At 39.5% G+C, this 26,586-nt stretch overlaps 1 protein-coding gene across 2 annotated transcripts in view; it reads right to left on the bottom strand.

Moving 5' to 3' along the window:
* Nucleotides 1-26,586, bottom strand: part of Vwc2 (von Willebrand factor C domain containing 2) — a 170,728-nt gene that overhangs the window by 82,360 nt on the left and 61,782 nt on the right. The gene's annotated exons all lie outside the window — the stretch shown is intronic.

Genomic DNA, 26,586 nt, shown 5'->3' with positions numbered 1-26,586 from the left:
TTAGGGTTAGAGTTAGGGTTAGGGAGGGGGGCAAGAATGGAGGAAGGAAGGACCGTATAGAGGGAAAAGAGGGGTGGGAGGGGTGGGGGGAAGGGAAAAAATAACAGAATGAATCAAACAACATTACCCTATGTAAATTTATGATTACACAAATGGTATGCCTCTACTTCATGTACAAACAGAGAAACAACATGTATCCCATTTGTTTACAATAAAAAAAAAAAAGAACCCAAAGGGGGGCGGGGAAACCACAAAAAAAAAAAAAAAAGAGAGAGAGAGAGAGAAAGAGGGAGAAAATAGTCAAGGTCATCCCGAGGACTTGCCTTGACAATTGTCAAATACCACATTTTCTTTATCATTCATCTACTGAAGGACATCTAGGTTGGTTCCACAATTTAGCTATTATGAATTGAGCTGCTCTAAACATTGATGTGGCTTATCACTGTAGTGTGCTGATTTTAAGTCCTTTGGGTATAAACCGAGGAGTGGGATAGCTGGGTCAAATGGTAGTTCCATTTCAAGTTTTTTCTTTTTAATTTCTAAAAAATATATATTTTTTAGTTTTAGGTTGACAATACCTTTGTGTTATTTTTATGTGGTACTGAGGATCAAACCCAGGGCCTCACACTGCTAGCTGGGCACTCTAACCACTGAGCCACAACCCAAGTCCCCATTCCAAGTTTTCTAAGGCATCTCCATACTGCTTGATGATGGAATTTTTAAAGCAAGACTCAAAATATAAATCATAAAATATAGACTTTGATTTTGTCAAAAGATAGCATAAATAAAAGTACAAAAAGGAGTCCACCCAAAATGGTAGCTCAAGATATTGGTAACTTACAGAACCATTAAAGAAGATAGAAGAACTCCTAAAAACCATTTTGGTGTGGAGTAAAGTTAAAGGCAAGCATTCTGCTCACACCTGTGTTTGGGGGATAAGCATGTACCCACGTGTGCTGCAATGCAGAATCATGCCAATATCACCTATACTCACCAAACACTGTCAGAAAGCAACACCAATGTCTAATAAGCACATAGCTGTGACATATTCAGAGAACCACTGTAAAATGATGAAATGAATAAATACCTTCAGCCCTCATCCATGTGCATGAATCCCAGAAAAATACTACTAAGCAAAAGAGTAAGTTTTAAGACAATTTATATGACACAAAGGTTTGAATTTTAAGATCATAAAAAATAAATAGTATTCATTTACATGCTGGGAATCAAATCTAGGGACTCGCCCTTTGTGTTACTCAGTTTTCTATCACAATGACAAACACTGGAGATAATGAACTTTTGAAAAGGAAGGATTTATTTGGTTCACTGTTTCAGAAACTTCAGTTGATGGTCCTTTGGCCCCACTGCTTTTAGGTCTGTGGCAAGGCCGCATACCATGGTGGGAGGAGGTGGTACTGAAAGGTGGTAATGAACGGAAGCTGCTCACTTCATGGCAGTCGGAATGCAAAGATGAAGGGGATGGGGTTCCAGAGTTCTCTTCAAGGGCACATCCCTAGCAACCTAACTTCCTCCCTCTAGGCCCCACCTCCAAGGTCTGCACCATCTTCCCATGGTATCAGAGGCCGGAGACCAAGCCCTTAACACAAGGGCTTTGGGGGACACTTATCAAAACCACAGCATGTATGCTAAGTACACACTCTACCCCTGAGCTATACTTTCAGCCCTAAATATTTTAAAGAAAACCTACATAAAGAAAATTTAAAAAAAAAATGTGTAATAAATACAAAATCCGCTATACATTTCCTCCAGGAGAAGGTGTACCCAGGGATTCCAGTTGTATCTTTAATGCTCTACTTCATAAGAGTCACTGGTTCGTACTTGCTCATCTTTAAATTTTATCTGAATATGTTATACATTCTTTCACAGTGATGAACTATTTCATGATAATTTTTTTAAAGGAAGATCTAGAAAGCCACGCCCTCAGATCTGAACAACCGACATAAGTGTACAACAAGCCTTACTTCTTTTCTTGGGCATCTCTGAACTAATTTCCAAACTCTAAAATGGGAATGAATCTGCTTCATAGGGTAAAATAAAGCCCAAAAACTACATGTATGGAAGTATTCTAAAAATTGTGGATCATTGTTAGTGCCAGATAGCACTATTAAGGTAGCTTCCCTGCATGTGGTTTGCACTTTTGAACAGTGTTCTCACTGATCTAGACAACCAGCAAGGGCAAATGAGATACTCTTTCCAGGAGCAGTAACTTGGTCAGCAGTCATTATTTTCTGTCATGCCCTGAAAGCTGATGTTACCACCTGTGCTAATAATTTATTGATGATTAAATCAAGAACATGGATACTAATAGTTCCTGCTTTTCATTGACGTAAGATTGCAGGGCAACCCTAGGGGACTAAGGAGAAAGAATTGGAAATTTATGAGAAGCCCGTGTGAATTCGCCTCTATGTGATAGATAACCGCCAACAGGCTTATAGAAACACCCAACAGAGGTCAGACTACTCACCACATTTTCCACAAACTCCAGCCCAGAGAGAACCATGCATTATGGTAAAGGCATGGTAACTCTGATTTCACTTTTAAAAAAACTTATACTCAGAAATGGGTTTGTTAATCTATAGGTCTATTTTAAACTTTTTGAGGAAGTTTCATACTATTTTCCATACCAGAGGCACCCATGAATGGTCTATGAAGTTTCTGTTATGTTATGTTGCCACCCATGAATGGTCTATGAAGTTTCTGTTTTCTCCTCATCCTCACCAGCACATATTAGCTTTTGATATTTTTATAATATCTACTCTACTCTAGTTGGTGTGGGTTGATATCTCGTTGTGATTTTTGATTCATGTTTCCCTGATGAGCAGCAATGCTGACCATCTTCTCTTGTTTCTGTTGTCCATTAGCATGTCTTCTTTGGAGGTGCCTGTACCACATGTTCATAGAAGCATTAATTCACAATAACTGAGATATGGAAACAACCCAAAGTCATGGACAGATAAATGGAGGAAAAAATGTGGCACATGTACACAATGGAAGGTTGTTCGGGTTGATAAGAAAAAAAATAAAAAGGAAGTCCTGCCATTTGTAATGATACAGAGGAACCTTGAGGATATAAATGAAATAAGCCAGTCATAGAAAGACCAGTAGGGTATAATGTCAATTCCATTCACACTGCATGATTTATGTGAGGTACCTAAAACAGTGGAGAGCAGAATGGGGGTTACCAGAATGGGAGAAAAGGGAGAGTTGCTGAATATATATAAAAAGTTTCAGTTGTTAAAGATGAGCAAGTACTACAGATGTGCTATATTTACTAGTACTCCTAGTACCAGTGTCTAAAGTTAACGATATGGTCTTGGGCACTTAAAATTTATTATTAAGAGGGAAGGTATCATGTTACATTTTCTTACCAAACAAAACAAAGGGACACAAGGAAACTTTTGTACGTGATTGATATGTTTATTTCTTGAATTGTTGTTATGGTTTAGATGTGGCGTCACGCAAAAGCTCACCTGTGAGACAAGGCAAGAAGGTTTGGAGGAGAAATGATTGGGTTACAGCCTTAACCTAATCAGTAAATTGATCCCTAATGGGATTCACTGAGTGGTAATGGAAGGCAGGTGGGGTGTAGCTGGAGGAAATGGTTCATTGGGGGGCATGCCTATGGGGTATATATTCTGTTGGAGAGTGGAGTCAGTCTCTCTCCGCTTCCTGATCATCATGTGAGCTGCTTTCCTCTGTCACACTCTTCCACCATGATATTCAGCCTCACCTTAGGCCTTGAATAATGGAGCCTGCTGTCTGTGAATTGAGACCTCTGAAACAGTGAGCCCCTGAATAAACTTTTCCTCCCCTAAAATTGTTCTCAGATCTTTTAGTCACACCAGCAAGAAAAGCTGACTAGAACAATCATGATGGTCAAATGAGTATATACATATGTCCAAACTTACCAAATTGTATGTTAATAATGTACAGTTTTTATATATAAATTATACCTCAAAAAAGCTTGGGGAAAATCTAGAAATGGAAGCCCAGCTCTCTTTGAACATTCTTATGCACTGCCTCTCAGTGAATGGCATCTAACAGTCAGGGACCCAATCTTGAAAGGCAACCTTATATACCTGAACAAATCAGAGTTAAGCATTTTTCCATCTGGCAACACAAATAATTGAATAAAGTCATTGCTCATAGAAGCACACTGTGTCACCTGATTTGAAAGAGCCATCAGCCTTCCCTCGTCCTTACTCTGCTTTGTCCTCTCACCAAATCCCTAGTGACCACCACAGAGCTAGACGCACAAGTTTACCCATGTACTCTGGGAATGAGTGTGTACAGCAGGGATCTGGTTGACAGAGGGCAGCTGGGTAGGCTGGTTGGTTACATAGCTGGGGAGGCAGAGACCCTGGAGACAAGAACTGAGCTGTCTCCTCAGGAGATTAGTCTTGGCTTCATTTACTGCTCCCCATCTGCCAACACAATGCTCCCAGAAATTATTTTGGAGAACTGTCACATTTTAGAGCACCAAGCACAAAACTTGTCCTGACACAAAGGAACACAATCTCTCTGCTGCCCAGCTGGTCTCTTCCTTCTCTCTGTGCCTCAGGCTCATCCTAACTGAACTTGCCTCACCTTGATTCTGGAGGTCTGTCCTCTTTCACTCCAGAACAAGTCAGGCACAATCGCACCTGCCTGACTCTGTTGAATATTCCTGAAGTTCACTCTCTAAACATTAAACTACCATTCAAGAATGCTGACCAGATCCCAATAAAGATTTGTACCTAATAACAAGCAATATGGTATCAAAATGAATCTAAGCTGTCAGTGATGATAAGAAGGATCATTAAACATCATCAAGAAAGAAAAACTGTTGTCCGTATAGCCCTATGTTTTCCTCAGCCATTGGTTGCAAAACACATGCCAATTTCAGAGATGATACCATGTAAGAAAGAAGTGCCTTTGATGGACAAAGAAATAAGGTGTTTGCATTAATTATTAAGAACCTAATGTGAGCAATCTTTTCACATACATGATCTCATTTATTCCTACGCGGATGGCTTTACTGAGGAACATGTTGACTTTAAAATATGGAAGCTGAGAATTCTTCATTTATCTCAAATAGGCATGATAATAGAGTCACATAGCGTTTGGTCAGTGATGCACCACATATACCACAGTAGTCCATAAGATTATGAAGGAGATAAAAAATTCTTACCACCTACTATTTTTACTGTATCTTTTCTATATTTGGAAATATATCACTGTGTTACATACAGTATTCAGTATAGTAACATGCTATAGAGTTTTGTAACCTAGGTGTGGTAGGCTGTACCATCTGAGTTTGTGTATACTCTGATGTTACTACTACAACAAAATCATCTAATACAACATTTTTCAGATTGTCTTTTTATTAAGTGATGCATAAATTTATTTCCCCTTGCACCTTCATTTTTGGTACTCCTCTTATTACAATAACTAATATTTATCAACCAATCCACCCTGATTCAAGTCGCATGATATTAGACAAAATTCTTGAACTTTCATGTTCTTATCTTTAAAAAATGTGGATAATAATAGCTATTCATCCAGATGTTGTGTACCTACAGCAGGTAGCACAATGTGTGGCTCATGTAGAGGGTGCAATAATACATGACAAATAGGAAGACAAATGTTCCATAAACATTTTATATGTTCCTTCAGTTAATTTCATCATAGGCTGTATACTTTATCATGATCAAAAATAATTTGAGTGACTGTCTTTCCCCACTCTGTCTCTTGAACTGTAAGATGTCTAATGTCAAAGTCTGGGTTTTGGCTCAGCAGAGTTCTTGGCAAAGAGCAGACAGGTCGTCAGCATCTCCTGAGGCCAGAGGCCAGTCTGGATTCCCAGCAGGACTCTCTGGGTTCTGGGGAGGAACAGAATGGAGCCTCCATGGGCAGCAGCTGGCAGTCAACAGACAGCTTCAGGTCCCTGAGGGAAATCTCCAGTCCTCAGAAAAGAGCCTGCACTGCAGAACAGCCCACTCCACACCCAGCATGAGCCTGACCACGAGGCGCCTCACCTTCAAACGGTGACCCAGAGTGAAAACAAACCCTTCCTCACAGTCTATCAGTCCAGCTATCAGGCCTCGAAAGAGATTTGGGTTGTATTAAGTTCCTGTGGCTTTTACTTCTGTTCTTTGTTATTGCTTGTTATGGTTTGGATGTGAGGTGTCCCCAGAAAGCTCATGTGTGAGAAAACAGAAACATTCAAAGGCAAAATGATTAGATTATGAGAGCTGTGACCTAGTCAAAGGATTATCTATTTGACAAATTAATAATTCAAATGGATTAGTGGGTGGTGACTGTAGGCAGGTAGGGTGTGACTGGAGGAAGTAGGTCTCTGGGGGCATGGCCTTAGGGAGTATACTAGCCCTAGCTCCTTGCACTCAAACTCTCTCTGCTTCTTGACTACCATGTCCTGAGCTATTTTCCTCTACCATGCTCGTCCACCACGATGTTCTGCCTCACTTTGGCTCATAGCAATAAAGCTGGCCAATCATGAACTGAACCTCCGAAACCCTGAGCCAAAAGAAACTTTTGCCCTCTTAAATTGTCTTGTTGGGTGTGTTGACCAGAGCAACACAAAGCTAACATACTGCTGTTGTTGTGTTTTAATATGTAGCATGAGGAAAAGGAAAGGACACAGGATCACAGGCAATCTGTGGTAATAAAGGTCTGGATTCTTAGGGAAGCCTGGTTGTCCTTTGCTCAATCTTATTGACCAATTTCAACAGCAGACTTAATTTAACAGGTGTTGGCCTCCATTGGAACCTGTAGTTCAAGGATTCACACACTAGAGGGCGCTTCAGTCCAAGTCATGGCTGAATGTTTGAGGGAAAAGGGATGATGACACAGTCTTGAGAAGAGTTAAGACCCTAAATCCCCATGAATGTGGGGCTACAGGAGCAAGGTCTATCCCTCATCCCATTAGGGTTCCACCTAAGAAGAGGTGAACCCACCACCCTCAAGCCACCCCTATCATTCCTCACACCATAAAATAACCTTTTCTCGAAGTCATGACAATAGGAACAACCACTATATAATGATCTACAGTCATTCACCTCAATTTTAAGAAAAATTATAAAAGTTTGGTTTAAAGATGGACTAAAAATCATCTCCCTAAAGTTCTGGGCTACACATCAGACTTTCAGCAAGTGTCAAACAGCAGGAGCTGTTGTTAAATCAATGAGCAAACACATCAAGGACAGCCCCTGACCCAGGCCTAGATGGATTCTTCTTTTCTTTTAACTGGTCCCCTTGAGGTCATAAGTACATATATCCTTGGTCCTCAGAAAGCATAATCACAGGGCTGGGCTGCTGTGACCCCAACCCCCCAGGCTAACTCCCTTGGGAAAGGAAGAACTATTGAGGCTGGCCTTTTGATTCTTATCCTGGTGGTAAGGGTTAGAGATGAGGCAGTGGTCACAGAGCAGGGAGACCAGCCACAGGCCTGATGACCCATTCCCCAGGAAGTAGAACAGGTGGTACCAGTCTGTCTCCCTCTGATCTCTGCCCAACTACTGGCTTCCTAACTCTTCAGGGCAATTTGAGGTTTAATGATAAAATCTTCATCCCTGTCTTGCAGCAATGACTTATAGGGGATAAGGCTGTCACATGTCCTCATTGCTTAAGAGGACAGAAGAACAGGAGTGGGAAGGAGACCCTGAGTTGCGGCAGTGAAAGCCGTGGGTCTGGTCCCTTTGCAGCAGGGTGTCTGGTTTCAGCTCTGGGCCCAGGCTGTCTTCATTCACACACCATTAGGTACCACTCTCAAAGCCATTTGAACACTTTTAGAATAATGGTAATGCTAAATACGCATCCCTTTCCGGAGGGGAGACCTCCTTAAATGCCCATCTGCTGTGAGAGGGCTCTGTCTTCATGAACTAAAATGAGTTGAATGGCCATCTCCAAAGGTTATTTCTACTTAGAGTCTGTGAATGAGGGCTTCTTTAGGAAAGGTCTTTACAGGTATAATGAAGTAAAAGATCTTAAGATGAGATTATCCGGGATGACCCAGGTGGCCCTAAACCCAATGTTCTTATGGGAAAGGGAAGAGTCACCAAAAAGACCACATGAAGATGAAGGGGACTAAAATCAAAGAAGCCAGGGATTGCTGTCAGTCACAAAAAGCCAGTGAAGAGACCTTGAACAGACTGCCTAGAACCTATCAGGACTCGACCTTGCTTACACCTTTATTTCATACTCTGACCTTCAGAACTATGAGAGAATGAATTTAGGCTGTTTTCAGCCACTCATGTTGTGGTAATTTGTTATAGAAGCCCTACGAATCTAACCAGGGACTTAGTTTATCTCCATTATTTCATGCAGCCCTTCACAGGGAGTTATCCGCAGGTGCATCCCCTGTGTCCAGCTGAGTGCCAGTAGATATTTGCTGAATGATATATGAACCCCATTGTACAGATGATGTAACTGGGAGTTATGCAGAGCAGAGCAATTTAGAAAAAGTCCCAAGGATAAGACATTTTGGATGCAAGTTGTTTGACGTTAGCATTTTCCTATAAGACCATACTTCAGTTCCTAAGTACAAACAATTGACTGTCTATCTGATATCAAATTGGATATGACTTGGTTCAGGAAAGACTGTAGAGGCTGGTGTGTAAATGTGTGTGCACATGTGTGTTTCCACAGGCTTGTGCACACACGTGTGAGCAAGCATACCTTTCATTATCAGGACCTCCCAGCAAGCCCTCATTCATCCCCTGTGTGGATGCCACCACTGTTCCCATAGGTCCAGGAGCACTTGGCTCATGAGGCAGGAAGATGACAGGCCTCCTACACTGATCTGAAACTTCACCACAGCACAGGCCAGTTTTCTTCATCTTGAATTCACCAGGAGAACTCCTCAGATAATAGGAGTTGAATAAAACAACTAAAGTAAAGGACAAATTCCTAGGTGCTTCTGTCATTCCAGATCCTTGGTGTAAAGTGAAGGTGTTCAGGTAATGCCACTCCAAAATATACTACTTTGATGTACTCATTCCTTCAAACAGAAGACATCTGTTGAATAGCAAATGCAGGGAGGGGTTTGCTCTGAGCTCCACTTGGCTACCCAAAGACAGACCCTCCAAAAGGAAGGTAGTTGTCATGAATCCTATCTCTGGGAACTTCATCAAACAGGGAAAATTAAACTCATATCATAGGAGGGGAGACTGGATGTCAAGTTCACATCCAGACAGACTTCTTCATTGACAATCACCTCTTCTGATGAGGGTCCATTCATCTTTCCCAAAAGCCATCCACTCTTCCCTAAATTAATGATATCCCCCTCCACCCCTGAGAAGAGAGTATATGTGCATCTAGATCTCACTGGTTTGGGAGTATTCATTTTTTTCATGCAATGCTCCCATGCACATAATAAATCTTTCTTCCTTTCTCTTGTTTAAATGCTTGCAGTCAACTTATTTCAAACAATTATTAAACCCTCAGATGGGGAAGCTTTCCCTTACTTACAGTGGTATGAAGAAAATGATTTTACACCATGCTACAGTAATGTGCTCAGCCTTCCTTCAGCTAAGCCATGGTCCTGAAGTCTATTTCCCTGCATACTGTAACATGGTATTGTACCCGCTCTTCCTGTGCACTGTGCTGTGATAACATGGTTAGTCTTCCTGGACACCATGCTGCAGTACTGTGCTCAGTCTTCTTGGAATCCTCTCAAACCCATCACATGGACCCCAATGCATTTATAGTTTAGAAAATGAGAATTGATCCAGTATGAGCTAGAGCCATACCTGGTGAGCCAGACTCAGAGCAGAACAAACTGACGCTGGCTGGTTGCCCATCCTCCAGGCGTTATCTAAAATCCACAATCTCCCTGAAATAAGCAGGCAGCTACCACATGGTGAAGGTAAACAACCAGCATCAGACCTGATCTAATGGCTCATGTTCTCAGAGTCTCGGTTGGGTAGAAAGGGACAACAGAAAGTAGGGTGTGTATTTACAAGCTGAAATTGCATGTAGCAAAAATCCTCCTGCTAATGGTTCACGCAAAATGTGAACTTGAAATCCAAGCCCTACTTACAGATTTGTGAGGAGCCCTCCCTGTAACTCTGGTCTCAGTTTTAGCCATCACTTTCAGAGCCTTCAGGAGCAGAGTCTGGACATATAACGAATTAAACTCTTTTGTGGTCATTCGATTCCCAGGGCTCCTCCAGCCCAGTTTTCCTAAACAGTAACTTTGAGCAGATAAATATAGTTATAATTCAGTCTTCCTCTTCTCTAGAGCAAATTTGTTTATAAAAGATGAGAGTATTGCCGAATCAAGGTTTGATGATTGTATGTTATTTTCCCTAGTGACATAGATACCTATGGTTGGCTTCATGGAAATCAGTTTGAGTCCTGCCTGAGTCTGTGGAGTATGACTTATTGGGATATGTAAGTCAAACTCTGAGAAACAAAATATTGTACAATAGGATAAGAAATGACAAGATTATAGCTCCATGTTATTTGCCATACATAAAGCAAGCAGGACCTGAAGAGAAAGATAAACAATTGGCTGGTTTATAGAGCAACATGCATTTTCCAAATTTTAGGCAAATTTATTTGGTATTATAAAAGAGATGTGCAGCCTAAGAAATTCTAGAAATAGGACTATGGGCATAGCTCAGTGATAGAGAACTTGCCTAGTATGTACAAAGTCCTGGGATTGAGCCCCAGTATCAAGAAACAAACAAACAAACAAATAAAAAAAGGAAGAAAAAGAAATTTTAGAAATATTTCTAGAGATTTTTTTTTGCCAAGATTCCTTTCTGATCTAGTGATCTAAATAAAACACAATCATTTTGGCTATATTTTTAAAAACGTATTTAATTTAGAGCATGAAAAATAATTCTGGGGCCAGATAACAATTACCAAATTATCAAATTATACCATTAATATATGAAAAAAATGATTCATACAAAATGTAAAAAAGTGTTTGATTTTGAACATATTAGACCTAAGGATAGGGGAAAAAACAGTCACTGATTCACAGATACTCAGTTTTCACAGGGTTTTGGTCCCAGGATGTTCTGCAAATACTAAACTATGGATGCTCAAGTCCCTTACATAAAATGAGGTACTGTTATCCTTTATTATTTATGGAATAACAGCTAAAAAACATCTGTGCATGTTCAGTACAGACATGATAATTTTTCCAAATATGTTCTATCCACAATTGGTTGAATCTGCAGATACAGAACCCATGGACATGAAGGATGTCTTGCCCATATTTTTGGCAAGATTTTACATGCGGGAGAAAGGGAAAAGATGGCTCCTGAAAGCAGGTGGAGAGGTGGATGATAAATTGCAAAACGAGAGCGTAGTGCAATTTTTGAGCCCACTGGGGGACATTTTCCACTGCCCAAATGTTGCCCCTGGGCCAGGCCCTTTGGAAAGAGACTATATAAATATGTTGGGATGCTTTGCCCAGAGTCAGTGCCCTGGCTCCTGGGGACCACAGGGTGTTTCCTGCTTCTATCTGTGCAAAAGAGGACATGAGGGACTGACACAGGGGGAGAGAGTCCATCCTGGACAGATCCTGCCATGCGAGGCTGTGAGTAGAGGTGAGGGCACCACCCCACCTCAGCAGCCAGTGCTGTGTCACAAACTGTTCCGCAGGTGAAAATTCATGTACCACTCAACCCTCCACCACTGTCTTCCAGCCTTCCCAACTGGTCAGGCAGGACATCCCACACAGAAAATGGACACTTGTTAGATTTCTCCCTGGGAAACTGGGTTTTAACAAGTGACTGACAGTGGTACAGAGGACCCCTGAGGACTGACAGGTTGTATCTCTTGTCCTATATTCTCTGCATCCTGATGCTCTGACATTTGGAGCATTGCTGACCCTGGGAGGGCCTACCCTGCCAGACTTAGTCAATTCCTGGAGGGTAAAGGACTCTCCTTTGAGCATGCTGCTTTTCGTGGACAACTTGATCCATCCAGAACCCACCCAACCCCACCTCCTCCATGGGGCTTTCACACTGGGGGCCATTCTCCACTTGCCCTACTCACCCCAGGTCTGAGTAAGAGGCAACTAGGGACAGTCCTGTGTCCCAGAGCCTGAAGAAATTATCCAAACTAGCCAATTCTAAGACTTATTTGTCCTGCCTTGCCTGTTTGTTCCTTCCTGGGAAAATCATAATCAAGGCTTTTCTCTTGTCTTCCTCTGACTCCTTCTGTTGTTTGACTGACACATGCTTCCCTCTGTTGTCTACCACGTTTATCCTTTTCATTGGGGGATCTGTGAGTAGAATGGACCATCTTTTCAAGGGCACTCATCTCATGATCTGTTGACCTTGCTGTTTGCATCAATAATAAAACCCATCTTTCAAGCACATGCCCTCAGTAGGGACACAGTGACAGTAGGGACCACCAGTCAGGCTCTGTGCTCTGGCAGCATAGCATCAGCTATCTGACCCTCACTACAATGATTCTATAACACAGGTAACATACTTATCCCAATTTAAATATGAGAAAAACTAAGAATTACAAATGATACACAGCTTGTCAAAGTTCAGAGTTGACACTAGTCAGATGTGGCATTCACAGTTCATCAGTTACATGTTATAAAATGCTCCAATACTCCAATATTCCATTTCCTAATGTTACATCCCACAGAGGATTCATATACCCTGGCAGTGACCCTTTTAAGATCTATTATTTTAAAAACAATGCCATCTCTGCACTGTTCTCTTAAAACACTTGGCAAATAACAAGCCAACATTTTCAAAGACATCCACACTTTAACTCAGACCTTCTGTTCACTGCAAGCTAGAGTTAAATTATGCAGGTAGGAAATTTACAGCCTCACACTGAATAATTCACATATGCAAGCTGTCAAACTGCTAATTATTCCTTCAAAGAAAAACAATCAGATATTTGTATCATAATATTTTACCTCATCTACACTAAACTGCCAAGGTGTCAGAGTGATTAGGAAACCTACTTTTCTGGCTGTCAAATGATTCTCAGGGAAATTTACATATGTATCAAGAACAGAAAATGTATGCATTCCCATGTCAGGAAATTATGAATTAATTCAACCCATATAGTACAGGGACTTAAGTGTCATCTATTCTTCAGGCATCCTGCATACTAGGATGAAAAAGTCTATATGGTACTTACAGTTTAGTGCAGGAAATAAGTAAGGCAATGATAATACTCCAGTGTAAAGGAGAAAAGGAGAAAGCCATCTGTCCTGGTCAACAAGGCTTTTACAGCACTAAGGCTTGGGCTCAGTAGTGCAGGGCCACAGCTAAATGAGGAAGCCGGGGAACCACCCAGTATGTGGGTGAGGAAGTGCAATCACTGAGGTTTGGTAGAGGCCAGATCACAGGAGTGCTGGAAGTTGAGTGTGAATGTTGGGTCTTGTGCTACAGGAAGTCATAGAAGGACTCAAGCTAGGTAGTGATATCAGAAAAATTTCATCTTAGAAAAATCTGTCATGCAGAGGATGGGTGGGCAAAGGAGAGTACAGGCTGAGACCATAGTCCTGGCAGATGAAGAGTTTTCAGAGATATTGAACAGTTAAAAAAGGTGAGATTTAGGACTAATTCAATTGTGTTCGGGAGCTGAGTTTAAGAGAAGGGAAAAAGGGAAAAGGCCAATGAAGACTTCTACTTTGTAGTGGAACTGGTTAGTTGATGATCTATGGAGGTGGGGACATGGGAGGAGAGTCAGGAGTCAATTTTGTTATGGAGGGGATAGCAAAAGGAGAAAGAACTAGAGGTGTTTAGGTGCATGTGGCACTGCCAAGTGGAGAGGTCTACTTGGTTGAATACGAATCTCACACTCTTAATGGGCTTTGGATTTTGGTGTGGAACATTTCCACATCATTATGGATGATGATGAAGTAAGAGCACTTTGAGGTTAGAACACTGCTTCTAACCTCTTCACCTTTAAAGTAATTTAAAACACTATGATATTTATATTTGGGAAGTCTTGTTAAGTTATTAACCACCTTATTTTCAGTTCCATATAAGCCAAGTTAAGGTGGTCAGGAAGAGTGGGCTTTGGTCTGTGGTCAACTATATGATACACTTCTAAAAGACTGTTCTATCAGTACATCCCTGGGCAATATTTATCCTACATTACTCAATTAATTGCATGTCCATTGCTGAATATAAATTTCTGCTTATCATTAGGTCATGAAAAAGTAGCAAAAGTAATCCCTAAGACAGGAAGGCAGCATGGAAGAGTGGTGGCCTTTGAAACCCTCTGGTTCTGGCTCAATGAACCCAGAATAGGGCAGCCACATTACCTTGGGCAAGAGACTTCTGACCCCATATCTGGGCCATAGTTTTCACTTTTATAAAGGGAGATGATTAAAATACACATCTTCTAGTACTCTACCCAGTTGTTAATCATCTCCGATTTCTATAGAAACTTGCCCCTTCATGTACAACCTATAATTTCAACCATAGCACCTGTGATTATGGCCCTCAATCACCAGTAAAATAGCAAACTCTTGACATCTTATGGTTTGTCTATTAAAATGTATGAAATATAGAATAATGTAGGAATATATCTAAGATATTCAGGCAAGGTATCTATGAAATTAGTCAGATATTAAAAAAATAGAGAATGTTCATAACACAGAGGAATTCCCACAAAACAGAGGGCAATCTTCAAAAAGACAACACTTTAACTTCAAGAAACCAACCCTCACTGATACTTTAGAGACAAAGTCTCACAAAATTAAGCCCAAGAGCACTTTCCAATATCAGGAAGACATCAGAATGACAGTGTAGGTTTTCTCTGTCTGTATGGTGCCTTTGACTGGGGCCACAGACAGTGAGTGTCATGTTGGGGTAGCAAATGAGAACATGCATACAAGAAAGAAGAGTGAGTGAGTATGTGCATTTGCATGTACACAATTTCTTTAATTATATATTGACCATTGAAGATTTTTCACTAAAGAATCTTTGAAACTTGTCACTGTGGATATTGATCTAAATACTTCCTCGGCAGTCATAAAATATGGTTCTGCTCCATGAAATTTATCTCTATTATCCATCTTTCCAAAAAGTGTTTGAGGTGTTTCCAAAAATACACATTACGCTTTTGGACAATACCACATTATTTCTTTAGAGTAACTATCTTAAGAACTGAGGCAAGTTAACTCAGTCCACCCAAGATGAACGAAGCTCTTCTAGGATGTCCTATCCCTGCATGGAATGGCCCACTGCTGTGCCCGGGGCTCTCCCATGACTGTTGCTCCAATCTTGCATCACTGCTCCTTCTGTAGTAAAAAACAGAAGGAAATTGACTAAAACAACAGGAAACACAGGTGTTTACCGAAAATGGAGTACCACAAACAGACAGCCTTTTCTGTACTTAAACTGAAGTACGATCATTCATTGAAGAGTAATTTTGAGTGTTGGCAGTTTTGGTTTGTTTGTTTACTTAAGTGGCTGTTTCAGTAAAGAGCTAGGTCAATGGTCTGAACTAGAACATTGCTGGCTAAGATCATTAATTGAACATCCTTCATCGCTTTGAATGAAAAGAAATTGCACCTGCACAGAATTTCTAAAAATATTTGCTTAACAAAAGTGATGGGCCTCATTGAACTGTGTCTCTTCTTCACTCATTGAAGTCCTGGGTCTGGTATCTCTAACCCGCAGCCAGAAAGCTTCTTGTGCCTAGGGCACTGGATTCTAAGAAAAGTGACTCATCCATAAAAAAAGAAACAATCCAGAATTTGAATCTGGATTTCTATGAATATGGAATAATACTGGAATGACCGTATTTGCCACTTCCTATTGGTTATAGTAAGAAATAAATTTTCAGCCGGGTGCATTGGTGCACGCCTGTAATCCTAACGACTCGGGAAGCTGAGGCAGGAGGATCATGAGTTCAAAGCTAGCCTCAGCAGAAGTGAGGCACTAAGCAACTTAGTGAGACCCTGTCTCTAAATAAAATACAAAACAGAGTTGGGGATATGGTTCAGTGATTGAGTGCCCCTGAGTTCAATCCCCGGTACCTGCCCGCCAAATAAATAAGTAAATATATATATGCATGAATGAATAATATATATATATATGTATACATATTCAAAGAAGAGATGATGGATAAGGCCATTAGGTATCATTCATTAGGCCATGAAAACAAGGGGAAAGATGACTACTTTCTATAGGGTTGCACTAGCCTTCATAAACCAGGCTCCATTCTTGTCTATGGTGAAAAGATGGCATTAATGTTTATTCTCAAAAACATTAATGAAAATTATTGTGCAAGTGTACACACTATTCCTGATGTGAATTGTCTTACACTCACTAATGCACAATTGGGGTAGGGGGTTCTTCTGGAAATCTCCTGCAGGCAAGGGTGTAGATTTGCTGTAATGTCATTGAGTCTCAGAGGGAGGCCTTTCCAAACATCAGTTTCTTTCTCACTTTTGTTCTCTTATGTTATTCCTAAGTTTTTAGGTTCTTCCCTAGACTGACTTGACTAAATCATTATATTCGATGTTCAATTAAAAATGATATAAATGTAAGACATGACATTTAAAAAATTTAAATACATTAAAGTAGATAGATTATATAGTTTTAAATTTCTTTTTATTTCCTGAATGATAGTATTCTTCTATGAGCGATGGTGTTGTGATGGTCATTTATTCATTCATGCATATGCACTAAATTTTAGCATGCATTTATTGAATATTTATGCAATCTTAATAACATCACTTAAAAGAGTTGAATTTAAAATGTTCTCATAAGAGGGATTTATTTTGTGTCACATATCATATGAACAGTTATTGTGGTACATGAACAGGCTCTACTCACTCAGAAACTTGAGAGACGTTGCTATGGTTTGAATTTCCCCACCAAAAATCTGTTGAAACTTAATTCCTATTTGTGAGTCATTTAAAAGGTGGAAACTTAATCTGCTTATGGTATATGGAGGTTGTGAGACCTTCGGGAGGTAACCACTGTTGAATGAGAACATGAGGGTGGGACACTGTTCCATTGGACTGTGGCTTTGTAAGAACAGAAAAGACCTGAGCTCAGGCATTCTGTCTTACCATGTTATGACCTCAGTCACTTCAGGAGTCTTCAAAGTCTGTACATAGGAAAGAAGGGCCTCATCAGATCTGTCCAATCCTGAACCCTCCAGCCTTCAGAATCATGAGACTGAATAAACTTTTATTCTCTATAAATTATACAGTCTGTGGTATTCAGTTATAGCAACAGAACACAGAGACAAAATCTGATTTCCTACAAAAACAAATCTCTATGATATATTATTATACATTATAAGAAATAAGTGGACAATGACATCAAATAGAATAAAGAATCAGAAAAAAAAAAAAAAGAATCAGAAGAAAAGCATTCTGTGCTAAGTAAATCTTTATTGCAGGCCCTCCTAGGGTGTCACACAGGATATCTGTCCCACTAGAAATTCAAAGGGAAAAAGCTCCAAGTCCAAATTATAGGAAATTTTCTCTACTTTTCACAGAAATTTACAATATGCACTATAGTATAAAAGTTTTGAGGCATGAAACTTCCAAAGAAAAGACACTCGTTCAGATGTTCAAAAACTTTTAAGTGAGAATCGAATATCCAAATTGAAACACTACCTTAAATTCCACCAACCCATTTAATTTCCTTTCTTCACTGTGAAAAATACATTTTTTGCTTAACTACAGTACTGTGAGGTGATGGTCTCCTTACTACTACTTTTGCCTGATTTTCTTACTTAACAGACAAACAAAAAGTTGTGAACATCTTAGGTTCTATCAGCAAATGCTAGTTTTCATAGCATGACCACAGCTGAATTAATTTGTAAACACGGAACCGTCAGCCCCTTCCTGGCCTTGGTTACTTGACCTGGAGCACTAAGACCACTTGCTATGGGATCCCTCCTGAGCCAGAACAGACAGCTTCCTTATATGCATTTGTCTCAAAATTTAGACACACATACAAAAAAATATATTAACCTGCACTTGTCCATGCATCCAAATAGAACCAAGTATGTTAACCCCCTGTCCTTTTGAATGGAATCCAATGAAGAGAAAGGTGTTACTTCTAGCCCTCCTCCTAATATCATTTGGTCTGTGCTTTGCACACCCATGAATTCATTCATTCTAACCAATTGTAGTATTGACCAGCTTGCACTTAATAGACAGCTTGGGACTGAGCTACTGCTTTGCCTCAGGGGTTGGAGAGAGATTGGAGAAAAAAAAATACAGGATGGGCTCGACTCATTGTGAACCTTAAGCACTTTGAACCTGCAACTGGAAAATTTGGAGAATTTTCCTGAAAGCCTGTCTCACATACGTGAACAATAAAACACAAAATCAGCAACTTGGTATGCATAAAGCTCTTGAAACTGCATTAAAGCAATTTGCTAGTGATTCAGGAAGGAAAAACAGTCATACCAATACCCCTCCTGCTCACAAAATAAATAAAAGCAGAAGAGTTTCCAAACATTTACTGATTTGGAAACCTAACTCATTGATTTGGGCTCACTGATCCAAAATCACTCCCTCCCACTGCTAAACATTATTACACAGCACTTTAGTTTTCCTAAATGGCTCCCCACCAAGTTGTGGCTATCAAGCAACAGCCAGTACATTCTGTTAAGCCAATGTATCCATCCAGAATCAGTCACTGATCAAATATGATGAGCTCCATAAAGCAAACACTACATGACAATTATAACCTCAATACTGTGGGTGTATGTGTCACAAAAAGGTTAGAATAGTTAACACTCTATGATGGGAGTGCTCACTTCACCCCATGTTCTCCAGAGCTCTAGATTATGATAATCATTTCAGAGAATGCTATTTATTCTTAGCAAGCCATTTTAGCAAATTGCTTCCTAGATTTTCTCTATCACTAACCAAAGAATAGTCACCTCATATAGAATAAAATGTGTAATGTGACAGGAGGAAATGGACTTCTACTGAGGAAGTACAGCACCTGCAGAAGCTGGGGTGGCCTATGTAGGGAGAGGGAGTTGCACCTGTCCCCAAGCTCTTGGGGCCTCACCACAGCTTTTACATGGAAAGATATGATTTGGTCCTAGAAATCATTCATTTAGGGAAAACAAATACAGCAAAAGCTTCATTTGGATCTATGCAAACTTCGGATGCCTGTAACCTGCTTTAGTCAGCTTTTTCACTGTTGTGATGAAGGACCCAACCAGAACAATATAGAGGAGGAAAAGTTTATGTGGAGGCTTATGATTTCAGAGATTCCAGTCCATAAAAGTCACCTCCATTCCTAGGGGCTTAAGGTGAGGCAGAACATTGTGGTGGCAGAGAGAAGCAGGTCAGGAAGCAGAAAGAGAGAGATTTCACTCGCCAGATACAAAATATATATCCCATAGCCATACCTCTAATGAACCATTTCCCCAGCCACACCCCACCAGACTCCAGTTACCACTCAGTTAATCCCATGAGGGTTAATTCACGATTAGGTTAAGGCTATAACACAATCATTTCTCCTCCAAGCCTTCTTGCATTGTCTCACACATGAGCTTTTGGGGGATGCCACACCTAAACCAGAACATAACCTTAGATCTTTCACAACTTGAAACACGTGGTTCAAATTCCAGTGTTACAGTTGGCTCATGTCAAATGTCCTATCCTTTGTCAAGTGACATTGTCATTCTCAGGACATTTTCAAACATCACCATGCTACTTTTGCACTGATCCAACATATAGAGTCCTGGACCTTCTGACTGTGGACACCATCCAAGGGACTTTTGGCATCAAAGAAAATCTCTTTCTGCTCTTGCTCAATGGTATCTGTCCTCCACCCATATCTTCTCCAGATGGAACCTGGAGGTTTTTCAATAATTACTTTGACTTCAATATTGAAATTTTTAAAATAATTATTCTAGTTTCTCTCTGCTTTAGTCATGAGACTGTGCAACATAATTTAGTGCAAACAGAAAATTCTGGTGGTATTACAGACATTTTCTGAGTAAGCAAATTCCCCCCAGTTTTGATGGCATTAGAGCATGTTTGTAAAGACTATGTAACTAACATCACACATTGTATGTTAACATCACTGCCTGAGAGGTTCCACGGGATCAATTTGACCTCAAGCCTTTGTGCTCTTGTATTAGTCTGTTGGGCTGCCAGTAAAAAATGTCACAGACTGGCACAGGAGTTTTTTTCTAACATTTCTAGATACTGGGAAGTCCAAGACCCAGGTACAGCTGGATTGGTGTATGTTGAGGGTTCTTTTCTAGGCTTGCAGAGTTGCATTCTTGCTATGTCCTCACAAAGTAGAGAAAGCAAACTTCAGTGTCTCTTCCTCTTTTAAGGGGCCCAGACTTGTCAAAGCAGGGTCCCACCTTAATAACCTCATTCCAATGTTATTACACCCTGCTAGGCCTTATTTCCAAATTCTATCACATTGAGGGTTAAGGATTCAATATGAAAATTTTAGGGAGTGCACAAATTTCAGTCTATAGCAATCTTAATAATTGTGAGACTTTGGATGACTTCTATATTACTTCTAGGCCTTGTTCTTTTTTATTTATTTATTTTAATATTTTGAAAGACCTTTATTTTATTCATTTATTTATATGTGGTGCTGAGAATCGAACCCAGTGCCTCACACATGCAGGCAAATGCTCTACCACTGAGCCATAACCCCAGCCCTAAGCCTTGTCCTTTTATTTTATGAAACGTGTATTATATTCATTTTACAGAGTCACTGTGAAGTTTAAGTGATAGATTAAAAGTTCCTAGAAAATCATGGAAACTTAGAAATAAATTACAATTATTACCATGACCACTACAACTTTACAAGGATGCTGGTTAACCTTCCCTCAAAAAACTGCTTGTACACTGCTATAGTCTCCTCTAAGGGCAGTAAAAAGCCCCACACAATTTCCATCCCTGAATTCTGTCCACCACTGTGGGTCCTCCTCTCCTAGCCACTGGAAGAATCCCTGCTGTGAGCATCCACATCCCCAACCCCAGCAGCCCCTGGACTCAGCTGGCCTCACTGACCAGATCTGCAGAGACACCAGTCTGCCTGAATCCTCTCTCACCTGACACTCCTTGGTCCGCCTCCAGACACCCCTTCGAAGTCCAACCAGTTATTCCTGGTTTATTAAAAATACAGAGCACTAATCTGATGAAAAAAAATAATTGAGTAAAGAAATTATAGGTAAGTCCCTTTATAAGTGTTTCTCAAAATAGTATTCAAGAATCACAGGTGAGAAATGTTTCACATTCATACAGTGTTTTCTCTTTCATGGTTTTGTCTTCCTAGCACACTCTGACCAGAGATCATGACCCCTAATTATGCCTCTGAAGTCCAATCAGAGAGTTGGTATATTTGTGAGAGTCACAGAAGAAGGCCTTCGGGATGTTCAATCCTCCACCCCAACGTGGTTGTGAATTCAGTATTTAGATTAAGCCAGACATTTGAGACTGGATACTCTGGAAGGCAATGACTTCCCTTGGAATTGCTTCCACTGAGCTGCACCGGCACCATTCCATCAATGTACATGGAAGACACTTTTTATAGGCAGTGTTTTAACTTTATGCTTGTATTTTCTGTAAAGATTGGAAAGATTTTTTTTTATTATTTTACATCTAATGGGGACATGTCTCTTGGGCCTGAAAATGAGAAATAAATATGGTCTTCCTAAGCAAGACATTTTAAATTTTATTACCTGCACAATGAGTCATGCAATGGATTAGATTTCTATCCCCATGTCTATGAGAAAATTCAAAATAAAATTTGTGTCTCATCTCTAATAAGTGTATATGACCTTTGGACAGCATTTTGGATCATAATCTTGCTACTGGATTTATCTTCTTCTACTCCCTCTCAAACTATATTACTTTCGCAATTTAAAAAAATCTCTTTGTATTCCATATCTTGTATTAGCCTGTCAAGTTCTTTTTGAAATGAAGTGGGGTGAAATGAATAAAACTGGCTTTCATGTATAATTCCCAATTTTGATCTTCAAAGCATCCCTCCTGATGCACATGACTCTCCTCACCACTGCTCCTCCAGCAAATTCCAGGACCCATCAGGTGGTGCAGTACAGCACTCTCTCCATATGACACACATTCAGAAATTCCAAGGAAAAACCTGAGGTTAAGGCTGGCTAATAAGAGGGGACCCAAAGGCTCTTAACATGTCCTAGGGATATCCAGGCTCCATCCTGGCACAATAAGCACATAATTCAGGTCACTTGCTGTTTTGGTTTCCTTGAATATATCTTTTTTTTTTTTTTTTTTGCAAAAGATAGTAAAATCAGCAGTAGTTACTCTAAGAATGTCTACATTTAATTAACTTCTATCACTCAAGCCAGTATGAGAAATGCAAGGTCCATTGAGTCCCATGGAGTGGTGGTTAGTTAAATATTCCCTCAATGTTTATCACAGTTGCAACTCTTAATTTAAATTGTCCTTACCTCTGTGGAATATGTGTAATAAAAATGTTTGAAAAGGACTGGGTCTTTCTGTTAAGGTTTTCAACTCACTTCGATGGTTGCCACATATCATCTTCTGTGAAGCCAATCTGTAATGTCACACAAACCAAATAACTACAAATTCCAGTATTTAGTGACCACAGACTTCAGAAAACGGTTGTGTACACATTGTCATGACTTTAGGCATTTAGTTCAAGGGCAGGGAAGGTGATGTGGAGATCTGACTTGACTATGCTTCATCAAGGGAGGATTCCATCCATGAAGAAGACAGATACATCTAACAACTAAAGAGTGGTTTGGTTTTTTGGCCATTGTGTTGTATTATCTGCATATAAAACTCAGACAGACTTTTGCCAGGCCTCAAGAAAATTTTTTTTATAAATTCTCTGCATACCTTAATATATATTTTAAACATGTTTGAATGTTTAAATATGAATGTAAGTCATAGATAAAAACTTGAATGTAAAATACATTAATGGAAGCCATCAACTTAAACGTTTACCTCTCAACTTAAAATGCTAACTTATTTTAGTAGGAAAAATTATCAGTTTGTTTTTACAAATATAAATGTAATTATTGAGTTTATCTGCCTATAACATTCTAGCCAAATTAAATTTGGTGGCGTAGTGCCATACTGGAATAATCTGAGAATTGCATCCCAGACTTCTGTTTAAGCCTAGATTGAAAAACATTAACTAAGTCCCTTCATCTGGCTTCCTTTCATTATCATCTACAAAGTATGAGTCAACATCCAGAAAAGGAGAAACAGGAAATGGCTTTTCCTCTAAAGCTATTTAATTTATCCTTGTTTATAGTATAAGGACTTAGTCATGGTACCATGACTTCAATTTTTTTATATGATACAAAAAATAATGGTGATTATAACAAATGGAGAAAACATATAAAGAAGGTGCAATGGTTTGGATAAATGTCCCCCAAAGATCAACATGTTAAAGGCCTGGTCCCCAGCCTGTAGTGCTATCAGGAAGTGGTAGAACCTTTAAGAGGTAGGGACTACTGGGAGGAAGTCTGATAATTGGGGATGTGTTCTTGAAGGGGATCTTGGAACTCCAGCCCCTTCCTGTCTCTTTTTTTTCTCACTTCCTGGCTGTTCTGAGGTGAGTGCTTTCTCCACCACATGCTCCTTTTATGATGAACTCCCTTAACACAGGCACCAAATTATAGGATCATGCTATCATGAACTTAAACTATAAGCCAAAATAAGCCTTTTATCTTTTTAAGTTGATTATCTTAGCATTTTGTTACAGTAACACAATGATGACTAAAATAGGAAACAATAGTGAATCAATAACTTTTTATGAGAGATAACTAATACCAATAGTTTGTATATTTCTTTCCAGTGATATTCAATCATCTATTGTATTTTCGAATTAGTTGCTCTTGATATATAAAAAATGCTACTGATTTTTTATCAATAATTCAGTGAGCTCCCTTTAGTTCTAATGGCTTATCCATACATTTTTAGGATTTTCTATATATTCTATCTTCGAAATAAAACTCTTCAAATTCTTATTCCTTTTGTGTCTACTACATCTCATCATATATGTTAGAATTTCTAATAAAGTGTTGAATTAAAAATGGTGAGAATAGGTATTCTTTCCTTTTGGTTTGACAGAATACTTACCCTGTTTCACCTAAAATATATTTGCTTTATTGTTTTGTTTGCACAATAAATCAAAAATTTTAACTCTGCTTCTTATTCCTTTTTGGGGAAGGCTTTATATTTTTGGTCACGACTGGGGACTGAATTTCATCATATTATTTCTTCTGAATCTATTGAAATAATCACGCACTTTTCTCATTTAACCTGTGAAAGTGATCACTTCAACTGACTTTCTCATTGAGACTATCCGAATTCATGAGTAACCTCTAGTTGATCACAATCCATATTGATGGATTTAGTTTGATGATATTTTCTGCAATAATTGTTGTATTTATGACTGAGATTGAGTTACATACACTGTCTCTAAAGATTTTGGGGGTCTCATAAGGAGTCCAGATGGTTCCAAATTCCATAATCACCAAGTAATTCTTAAAAATGCAAGGGACACTTATTTCCAAAAAGCTGATGAAACTTACCTGTGAAACAATCTAGACTTTTTTTTATGAGCAGATTGTTAAAACTTAACTAATTGTCCTATTTCGTTCATGTTTGCATGTCTATTTAGGTTTTTATGCTTTACTAAGATCAATTTTAGAAATTTGCATTTCTCAAAGAATTTTAATTTCACTTAAGTTTTCAGTATTTTAGTATAATTATTCACTGAGTTTATGAGTTTTATAACTTCAACTGCAGTTGTAGCTAGGTCTCAGATCTTTTCCCCCTTTTCGATATCATTTGCTATGACTTTAGGCTCATCAGTCTTGTGAGCTAGCTATAATTTTTCACTGTGATTTTCCCTAATCACACACTTATTCTTTTAGTGGATTTCTTTGTTCCCTACTTGTGAAAATGTCACTACAGAGTGGTTTGATCATCCCTCTGTCAGAACTCTACTTGTCAAGATGTTGTTTTTCTGTGCTGTGGACTCCTGGGCAGCACTGAGCACTCACCTGCACACTGTGCTAAGAGCCCTGAGCAATGCTTAGCCTGGCTCTCTGGACACCATGCTGTGATAGCCCCAGCTCCTGTGATGAGTCTTTGCTCAAGAAAACACAATGCTACCAAACTGAAAAACCTGCCCTGACTCCAACCATGTTACCCAGTCGCTTTCAGTAATGCTCCACTCACTCCATGCTATAACTTCCCACATTCCCAAAGTCCCTGAGCACTTTTTTTGCTCCCTTTCCCTCAGTCTCAACCACCTTTGTTTTAATTGGAGTTGAGTTCAGGGTATATGGAACTTTCTGTCCTATGGCAGTTGTCTGAATAAAATCTGTGTTGCCATCTTTAACAAGTGTCCAGCTCTGCTTCTCTCTGACAATTTCTGACCCTGGCCTTTGTCTCCTCCCTAACACAGGTGAGAAAACTTGAACTCCAAGCCCATACAGGGGTTTAAGAATCTTTTCCTTCCACCCCTCCACACACAGTCTAGATTAAAAGTTGTATAGAGAAGATTGTGTTAGGTCTTCTTACTTACGTGCATTTACACCCAAATTTTCTGTTCCCACCTGGGATCAGAACTCCAATGCATGGGGCCTCTGGCCAGCTCCAGCCTCCCAGAATCTCTGTGGTATTGATGATCTGATATTACTTTGAGTTTTACTTTTCTCCTTTTAGCACAGAGGGGATATTATCACTTTTTTGTTCAAACAAAGCTATAGGTTTCAAATATCTTTCTATGTATCTATCAGACAGACAAAAAGATAGAGATGTACAGATATCCCCAACTTTCAGTATTTTCAGTAGGATGATTTCATGAATCTCAGCTCTATTAGCCCTGTGTTCCTAAACCCTATTTTCCTAAGCATGTAACCCAGACATTGACACATAGTAGGACTAACAAATCTGTCACACCAAAAACTTGCTGATTAACTTCCTGCAGGAGTATATATTTACATAATTTTAATCCTACTCTTAATAGGTTTGCATCTTGTTTATTCCAAGGACCTCTTAATGTATGATGAAAACTCTCTGTTCAGATTCATTCTCCATATAATGAAGTATTTGATTCCCACAGAGTCCCCTGGGAGTGAATTAGCCACTGGGCATAATGGATAGAGGACAAAGGAACATACCAATGAACTGCATCAAGTCAACATTGAAGTTTGCCCCAAGGCCCACATAATCCACACAATGTTATTCAACTAATCAAAATATCCCTGCTCATAGATCAGAGGATTGTTTTGGAAAATAGTAGGTCTTCTTCACTCCCAATTCCAAGCCATCAGTCCAGAACTCAGTAGCATCACTGTTTATCTCAAACAACCACTACATGGTCTCCAAGTGCTTGGCCCATTTTATGAACCCTGAATATGATAATCCAAAAGTCACATCCACATTCACCTGTCTGGCCCAGATCCCACCTCTAAATTCCATACTTCAAGCCTCTATTTGATCTCTTATAGGATTATCAAATTTAACACATTGAAATTGAACTTCTGACCTCTCTCCTCTCCTTCTTGCCATGCTCATATTTCCATCAGTGAAAATAAAATAAATATCAATTCCATTTATCTAGTTGTTCAAACTAA

Source organism: Sciurus carolinensis, chromosome 8 (genome assembly GCF_902686445.1).
Source record: "Sciurus carolinensis chromosome 8, mSciCar1.2, whole genome shotgun sequence".
NCBI lineage: Eukaryota > Metazoa > Chordata > Mammalia > Rodentia > Sciuridae > Sciurus > Sciurus carolinensis.
The sequence above is the reverse complement of the archived record's forward strand: the minus strand, read 5'-3'. Positions and strand labels throughout refer to the sequence as shown.